At 34.1% G+C, this 9,459-nt stretch overlaps 1 protein-coding gene across 2 annotated transcripts in view; it reads right to left on the bottom strand.

Moving 5' to 3' along the window:
• Nucleotides 1-3,499: 3,499 nt before the first annotated feature.
• The window catches only part of LOC106463432 (potassium voltage-gated channel protein Shab-like), a 108,745-nt gene continuing 102,785 nt past the window's right edge, over nt 3,500-9,459 (bottom strand). For both annotated transcript variants that reach the window (XM_022390925.1, XM_022390924.1), the window contains one exon: nt 3,500-8,158. The gene's annotated coding sequence lies outside the window, so the exon portion shown is untranslated. The remainder of the gene's footprint in view (nt 8,159-9,459) is intronic.

Below are 9,459 nucleotides of genomic sequence, written 5' to 3' on the forward strand. Positions count from 1 at the left end.
GTAGAATGTGTTCAGAATATCAGTTCTTTCAGTTGGTTTGAAATCGTCCTTTGACTGAAATTTAATTGCTATCCATGCACAGAATTATTGGAAAATGAGACTTATAGAACGTTACCCATTAGTCACTGGTTCATGTTGCTATAATAAGAGACTTAGAGAACCTTGCCCATCAGTCATTCATTTATCCTGATTTGTTAGAGGTTTAGAATGATGCCCTATACTGATTTGTTAGAGGTTTAGAATGATGCCCTATACTGATTTGTTTAGATATGATGAAAAGTACCACAGATCATCTAATGATTATTATTTGTCTGACAGAAATCTGCAAGAGGCCATTCGACAGTAAAAGAATCAACAGAAAATGAGAAAGTTCCAGCAAGATTTAAGTAAGTCTCTCTAAGGAAACGAAGGTGATGGGACTGAAAACAAAGACAGACATTTCCAAGTTTTAAACAAATGAGGATGTATTGACACCTCTACATATCCATCATAGAAGCTTGAAGAACGAGCAGGAAGACCTTACTGTAGGTTATTTATTACAGAAGAGGACATAACTGCAACAAAGGTCTGCAGCAATAGAATGTGTACATGAAGAATAGCCCAAATCAATATGTCGAACAACAAATATTCCACATGGTTACTAGAATTTTTGAATCCATACTGACAACGTGCAGAGGAATACAAAGTTATTTCTCCATTAACGAGAAGAAGTTAAAAATTCGGAAATTCAAATTTGTTTTTAATTTCCGTTGATCCTTGTAGGACGACGCATTTTTGAAAATGTTCTCACGTATGATAAAACTTCTGAATGAAGTATTCATGAATCACTAAGGTTATTAAGGTAATCGTGGCGGAAAGATATTAAAAACATGTCAGAATCTTTGGCTAACTGTTTTTTTATTTTTCGTAGCTCCCATTCTTTGTGTTGTACCCGTTATCCTTTGTCTACCACAGGATGTATCTCAAGATTTTATGGCTTTTTTTTAGAATCACCGAACACCTATGTTGTTTATTTATTTGAAGTTAAGCACAAAGCTACACAATGGGCTATCTGTGCTCTGCCCACTACGGGTATCGAAACCCGGTTTCTAGTCTTGTAAGTCCGCAGACATGCGGCTGTGCCACTGGAGGCCACCTATGTTGAATTAACCAGTCACACACATGCCAAAAACGCCTCATTTCAAGATACAGTTTTGTTTTGACAGTGACTCAACCTAGTGACTATTTACATAATTTTCAAGAAAACGATTGACCGATCTAAACAATGTCTTGGGTGAGGCAGCTTGCTCAGTAAAGTACTCACCACCTTACTACTTTCTAGCTTGTTTTGGTGAAGTCTATTTTGCACTCGCAAGTCGCTTAACATACTGTCAACGTGGCTTCACACAATAGTTTATATTTCTTTACAGGTCTCAACGCGAAAAAAATCAAAATCAAATTGATGTTTTGATCCAACAGCTTCTTTCACAAACAACTTATGTTTTATAACTTTGAATCAGACCTGAGAGGATAAGATTATTTGTTTACAAATCATAATTGTGTTAATAAATTATATAGAAAACGTTTTGACATTTTATCTGTAAGCAGAATTTATCATTCGGTTTCCCGAGAAAATCGGTTTCTTGTAACACAAAGTTATTACTGCGTTATCCGTTTCCCTCAGCACGGAAGATAAAAAGTTAATTTTTAAACAAATACAAGTGAAAACTTACTTCCATAGCAAACTATATTTATATAATCAGAATTAAAAAGAACACTACCACCACCACAACAACAACAGCTAAACTAATGTTCCAGCAATATGGAGCTCATGACATCAGCATCAAGACATGCTAATTCATTTATACTGTTTCATCTGCAAGACAGTGTTGTGTACGCTTTACATATGTTTGCGAGTCAATAATTGACAAGATAGAGCAACATCAATACTGACAGAAGGATTAGGCACACGTCTGATTCAGACTTCGCATTCTCACGTGAGAACGTGAGGTAGATGTCCTTTAAAAATTCACTTTTTTTTAGAAGATTGTTACAAGGATGTAATAATAGTGAAAGCCAGGCAACAAGAAGGACTTACTGTTAGCTTTACTCTTAAGACTTGGTTGCTCTATCTAACAGTATATTTATCTATAAAGTGTCTTGCAACCACTAAGAAAAAGATGAAAAGGAAGAAATTTAAAAAAATAAGCCAAACAACAAATTACCGTTATTCGCAACTTTTTTCTACATCAACAATTTTCATCCTGTTACGTAAAAATCAAAACGCACAAATTAAAATAAATCTAATTTGCTTGGAGGGCGGAGGGGTTGTCTGAGGCAAGTGACCCTTCTTTTGAACCTCAACTGGCTTTCGATTATGACGGAAAATTAAATCTAGGGCTGTATAAATCTGCCGAACGTAGTGTTATAATCTTATCTATGGATGTTCTGCTTGGCTGCTACTGACTCACGGCTTAGTTAAGCCTAAAAATGTTACTGATTTCAGAAACGACCTCCCCTTCCCCCGAAAATTTCGTGATGAGGCTCACGATTTGTAACGCATGTCTGCAAACATTAATGGTGATGCAGAATGTACTTCACAGCGGAAAAAGTAGCACAGTCGTTATTTATCAAATACGGTACGAAGGTTTATCAAACGAAGATATTATAAGAAAATACTGTGGGATGTATCATAGCTGATTTGTAAAACTTATGTTACTCTCTAATCTAATGTTTTGTTTTTACGCATTAAAAACCAACTGACCTAGGACATCAATTTTAGATCTTTCAAGTTGCTGATATTCTTTAAGCACAAAGATTCACAATGAGCTACCCGAGATCTGTCCACCGAGTGGAGTCGAACCCTCAATTTTACAGTCTAAATCCAGAAACTTACCGCCGGTCCATTGGGGTACAAACATTTAGAGATGTCACTGTTTAACAAGAAAAGAAAACAATTTTGTCAAATTAAAATATTTAAAAACAGATTTAATAGAAGTGTGAAAAAAACGGATTTCGTGTGCACTGTCATTTTGCAAGCTATAAGCCCTCTTCCATAGCTCGATTGAATAGAATACAATACTTAATTCTAGAAGTCGTAAGCCGTTTGTAGTTGTTTAACAAGATATAATGTTTCATTCTGCAATTTGCAAGCGATCTACCACACCTTGATTTAAGTTGTTTTGTTCTGCAAGCCGTAAGCCTTCTCTCATTGTTTAATAATATATAATTTTTCATTTGCAAGCTCTAAGTAATTTCCAATAACTCGATTTAAAAAGAATATAGTATTTCATTTAACAACCGTAAGTCATCTGATTTTTTTTCAAGTAGTGTTAACATACCAGGTTTAGGCCTTTCTCATAAGTTACTTAAACAGAATTCGGAACGTGACTAATTTTGCATTTTCTACCAGGTTTAGGCCTCTCTCATAAGTTGCTTAAACAGAATTCAGAACGTGACTAATTTTGCATTTTCTTAACATAAAGAAAACTTAGCATGTTAGAACTATTAGAAACGCATCTAGAAGTTAGTTTCTTTATTAAAAAGTTCAGTAAATGAAGGAGAACATACAAATCTGTGTACATCTTTCGTCGTTGCGCATAACGGTCGCAAACTGGTTCACAATTCAATAGTTCTTGCATGTAAACATGAGAAAAACGATTTTTAAAAGACATACAGTTGCTGGAACGAACTCGTTCAAACACACACAGTTAAGTTTTACAAATCAATAATTAATTAAACCTGAACGTACGAATTAGAAAATTTAAAGAAGTAGAAAGACATATGAGGACTGTTAGTTCAAGTTTGTTACAAAGACGTGGTAAAAAATGGAAGTAAAACGGAAAAAAGAAGTGAGCCTAGTTTCAGCTTGCTGCAACACTAGTCTCTCAGCACTGCAACAATGCAAGCTTAAGCTTACTAAACAGAAGAAAACTACATTAAACAATTTAGTAATCAAAAAAGCGTACACTTTATAACATTATTCGCGCATGCTTGAAATGTTAGTAGATATCTGGCAGCGTAACGTAAGTTTTATCATAAACATTAGGCCTATTGCTTTCCCAACAGTAACCTTTAGTTTGATCGACAAAATAAAATCACAAAATATATAATAATAATTTTAATATTTATTTTCAACTTAAATTATTATATTCCAATCCCCAATGAATCGGTTTAGGCCTGTTTTGCTTCCGAGATTTCATTTTGTTTTTTGAAGTTCTTCATTGTTACAGCCGATTTGACTTTAGTTAAGGAGCTGCTGCCCTAGCGGCTTTAACAGAAACTGTAATTGAAATAATATTTTTTATCGTAAAAATCAAAACATTCATGACGAAACTTAACTCTACTTATTTGATAAATGATAAAGAAACACCTTAAAATTATGTTAAAATGAATTTCATAAATTAAACTAAGCGTCTGCCGCAATTTCCTTTTTCTTTTAACTTTTAAATAAAATTAAATCCTATAAATCAAATATTTTTCTCCGATAATATGTTATATTTCTTTTAATGACAATTCAATTAATCACAGTCACAAACACAAAATGTCGAAAATACCAAATATTCGTGAGTATATATTAAGAAGAGAGCAGAATTTTGTTAAGAATTCAAACTTCGTGGGCGTACACTTTGCGAGATAAGTAATCCATGATTTAAACGTTACTCTTGAAATGTCCTAAGGAGACCAAATGCTTTTCTTGAAACTGTGTAGGTTTAACTTGTGCTTCATATCCAGTTTTCAACTTTGAACTGTATACATAAAGTTCTATTCTCCCAATTTTAATACTTTGGCTCGCTATATTTGAAAATAAGTTTGACCAAACAATAAAAAAGTCGTTCTTACTATGTGTAAATTGGAATTATCCAATCAGTGAGTTCTTTGTTGTGGATCCAGTGCTAGCTGTTCAAACAGCGACACCATAGTTGAAATCAGATTTGTGCAGACTTTTTAGTTTCCTAATGCTCTAAGCACCTGGTGAAAACGCACACACACACACACAAATTTCTTTTTTTTTTTCAGAGCACCATTAACAAACGACTATCGACATAAATTGTGAAGAAAAATTCAACAAATCAACAAAGCTCTTGCGTTTTATAGAAATAACAGTTGAGCTGCAGCAGGAAGTTCTCCTGAATTGTTGGGAATGTCACAACCTTTATAATTCCACACCAGGCCACTCGGAATGATGAAGTACGAGCTCTTGAACAATCGCCTATCACAACCACTGATTGGATAATCAAAAAGAAGCGCTAAATAGTGGCGAATTTTCAAGTCCAGCGATTGTATTCACATATAAAATATGTGTAGTTCAATATATTATTCAGTTAAAACTGTTTTCTTTCATTTGTTTTAATTAGATCACATTCTGGTCTTTAATAGTATGGAGATGCTGTACAGGCAGTCTGTGATTTTGCAAATTTGGTAATTGTCTCTAATAACCTATTTTCAAGCAGACTAAGCCCATACTAGAAGCTCACCTACCAGGCATACACAATTAACTACATACAATATATCACGCAAATTAATTCTGTAACAATAACCAACATTGAAACGAAGACTTTGTAGCTGGTTAATTATTTCACTTTGTATCTATAATAAAAAATTCTTATTCCAATGGTGACCGAAGAAATGGAGTAAAAAACAGCTGAAGTATTGGAGAAGCAGTCGAAACGTCGATAGTAAAAAACAGCTGAAGTATTGAAGAAACAGTCGATAGTAAAAAACAGCTGAAGTATTGGAGAAGCAGTCGAAACGTCGATAGTAAAAAACAGCTGAAGTATTGAAGAAACAGTCGATAGTAAAAAACAGCTGAAGTATTGGAGAAGCAGTCGAAACGTCGATAGTAAAAAACAGCTGAAGTATTGGAGAACAGTCGATAGTAAAAAACAGCTGAAGTATTGGAGAAGCAGTCGAAACGTCGATAGTAAAAAACAGCTGAAGTATTGGTGAAGCAGTCGATACTAAAAAACAGCATTGATTGGAGAAGCAGTTGAAACGTCGATAGTAAAAACAGCTGAAGTATTGGAGAAGCAGTCGAAACGTCGATAGTAATTGAAGAAATAGTTGTGACATTGAGAGTGATTGGCGAAACAGTTGAAACTTCAATAATCATCTGTTGGAATATCGATAGCGATTGTAGGGACAGCTGGGACATCGATAACGATTGTAGGGACAGCTGGGACATCGATAACGATTGCAGGGACAGCTGGGACATCGATGACAAATGTAGCAAAGATTGTTATTAGAGAAACAGTTGGTGCGTTGAGGTTGCTTGAAGTATAACTTTTAAACTTCGTTAGTCGACTACAACTAGTTACTTATTACACTGCTGTCTATACAAAAACTCGTAGGTTAAGACAGATTGAAAGGTCAACAAACATTCGTAAAGTCTGGAAGGAGGGATAGAACACACTGTATATAAATAATCACCCTGAAAAATAAAACATTTGATAAAATATACATTGGCAATGACTGAAAAATAATGTGCTTGTTCTGTTGTTGTTAATTATAAAAACATTGAACTCGTTACCTCTTTAGTGACCAGTAAAACAAGTATGCGGCAGTTTACATCTGAATTGGACGAAAACTGAAACGTATGAAAATATCGACTGTTTTTAAATATGTTGTCCAAGATGTTGCCTTCATAAACGTATATACATATACTTAGAAGATAGGCCAGTAACGGCTTAATATCGAATACAGTTTACTGAGAATAGCAGTCATGACAGTAATAATATTGTTGTTTTTGAAAATTATATTTTGCGTGATTTGTAAAGTTTGGCGTTATATTAAAAAGATATTTATTGAAAAATCATTACGAAGGCAATGGTTGGATAAATATAATATACATCATGTACTTTGTGTAATTATAAAAAGTGTTGTAAGAAAAACTATGTAAAATATTGGTCACAAAAAACTACAGAAGAATGTTTGGATTATCTGTTTCAGAGGCCTGAAGAAAGTCGTGGTTGAATAATCTGCCAGATGGATAAGACACGAAGTAAATGGGGATAAGAGAGGCTGCCCTTATTAACTGAGTGATAAACTGTTGTCCGAGAAACCTTGAAAAATGTCGTGGTTGAATAATCTGCCAGATGGATAAGACACGAAGTAAATGGGGATAAGAGAGGCTGCCCTTATTAACTGAGTGATAAACTGTTGTCCGAGAAACCTTGAAAAAGGTCGTGGTTGAATAATCTACCAGATGGATAAGACATGAAGTAAACAGGGATAAGAGTGGCTGTGCTGTTGGACTGATAATACATATCATGTCAAGTCCAGTGGCGGCTCGTAGTTAACCTCGAGGAAGAGACAACGATATTTTTAAACTCACCCAAAAAAACTAGAGAACACTGAAATAAGCTCTTACTTTAGGTGTCTCGACTTATTTATACGTGAATTTTTTTCATAGCTGCAAACACATTGGTAACGTCGTTGTGTCAAACTAGGCTTGACTATACTTTGAATTGTAAAACTCCAAAATAGCCTCTATATTAAGATAGGTCGTCGCACTTTTTTAACCAATCCGCTCCATATCAGTTAATGAAATTCACTTTGAATTACTTATATCCTTAAAAACACTGAGTGAACAATAAGAGAATCAAATATGTACCCCCATGAACGGTCGTGCAAAGTTTTCTTTAAATGGTTTTCACTGGTTGTTTTTTTTTAACTTAGATTCTGATTGGCTACATTAAAAATCTTTGTTAAACTCAGAATAAGGTTCGAATCTTCTCGCAGAAGTTGATAGATAATAAAAGGTCCGAGAGGTACAATTGGTCTTTGTTTATCGGCACCAGATGTCACCTCCATAAATGACACAGAGCAGGACAAGATTTTTTAAGCGTTTTGCTACAAAGAATGTTGCGCCCAAAGCAAGCAAAAATAATAAAGGTATTAATATACAAAATAAGTAATATTTAATCTGTTCAAAATCTTTCAGAAGGCATGGGCTCCTTTTCCCTCTTCTGACGAGCCGCCACTGGTCAAGTCAGTTTTAGAAGTAGGGACAGAATTAATAATTGAATTAAGTGTTGTAGGCAGGTGGCAGTAAGAAAAGCACCACAGTGTAAAGTTTACAGTCGTTTCCGCTTTGCGTCACAGAGTTAGTTATAGTTCCAACCAGTAAACGATGATGGGCTTGAAGATTCATTCTAAAAACAACAGCTGTCCAGAGTCACTGGAAGGAAAACAAAAAAAAAACAAACATATAGTTACAATAATGAGAAAGCCACAGCAAATACAATTCAGGTGATGTTTTTAAAGTCATACTCAATGAAAATTATGTATATAAAGCTGTATTAAGGTTACCATGTTACATTTTATTATAATAAAATAGAAAACTGAATATCGTAGGCCTAGCAAGTTTTAATTTTGATGGACACTCGGAAGTGTCAACCTATTACGTCGCTCGTTACAGTTTGTAGGCTATCTTTGTTTAGGCCTAAACTAAACAACGTCAACGACTCCAATCACGATCTTTTGTTTAAGTTAGATATACATATTTGGTCTTTCGTTTTGGAAAAGTAACTTCACCAAGTACTCCATAAAACATATATATCCTGATGTGGCATTCCAGCCTCCGTTATATTATTACAAGTTTTCAGTTTAGTTAGAAGCATTGTTGTAGAAGTTCAACAATATATCAGACTTTTATCGTCAATAATCATATTCTCAACCAACACTGTACAGACTTCAACACAAGTACTGAAAACACTGTACAGACTTCAACACAAGTACTGACATATACAACAGTAGTCAAAACAAAACACGTGGTAAAGTAATGAAAACATCGACCAAACCAGTATACAACAACAAAATGTAAAACACTCTAAAACAACTCAAAACTTAAACACAAACTCCAAAAAAAAAAAGGTGAAAATAACCAAATTATGAAAGCCGTCAAAAACAATTTATGACCTCATTAAAGAATCAAAACAATCAAGACAACATTACTATCATACCATACATTTTACAACAATTCATGTACTCATTTTTCAGATAAACATTCATAGTTCAACACATCAGTATCCAAGATGGTCTTGCTTCCAAGAAACACTAGATCGATGACGTAGTAACTTCGACAAATACCGATATTTTGGTTATTTCAAAAACTATGTTAAACAAACGTAACAGTTTAAAATTTGTTGGTTATACATTGACTAGAAAAGATAGATCAGATGGAAATAACCCAAACAGGAGCATTGCTATAATATATATAAAACAATCCTATCTGTAACACAGATAGGGGTAAAAACAATTAAAGAATGTATAGCAATAGATTTTCATATCTCAAACAGCAATAGCCGGAATGTATTATAGATTTACATATCTCAAACAACAATAGCCGGAATGTATTATATATTTATACATTTCAAACAACAATAGCCGGAATGTATTATATATTTACATATCTCAAACAACAATAGCCGGAATGTATTATATATTTACATATCTCAAACAACGATAGCCGGAATGTAT

The sequence above is a fragment of the Limulus polyphemus genome, unplaced genomic scaffold (genome assembly GCF_000517525.1).
Source record: "Limulus polyphemus unplaced genomic scaffold, Limulus_polyphemus-2.1.2 Scaffold1407, whole genome shotgun sequence".
In the NCBI taxonomy this organism is placed as follows: domain Eukaryota; kingdom Metazoa; phylum Arthropoda; class Merostomata; order Xiphosura; family Limulidae; genus Limulus; species Limulus polyphemus.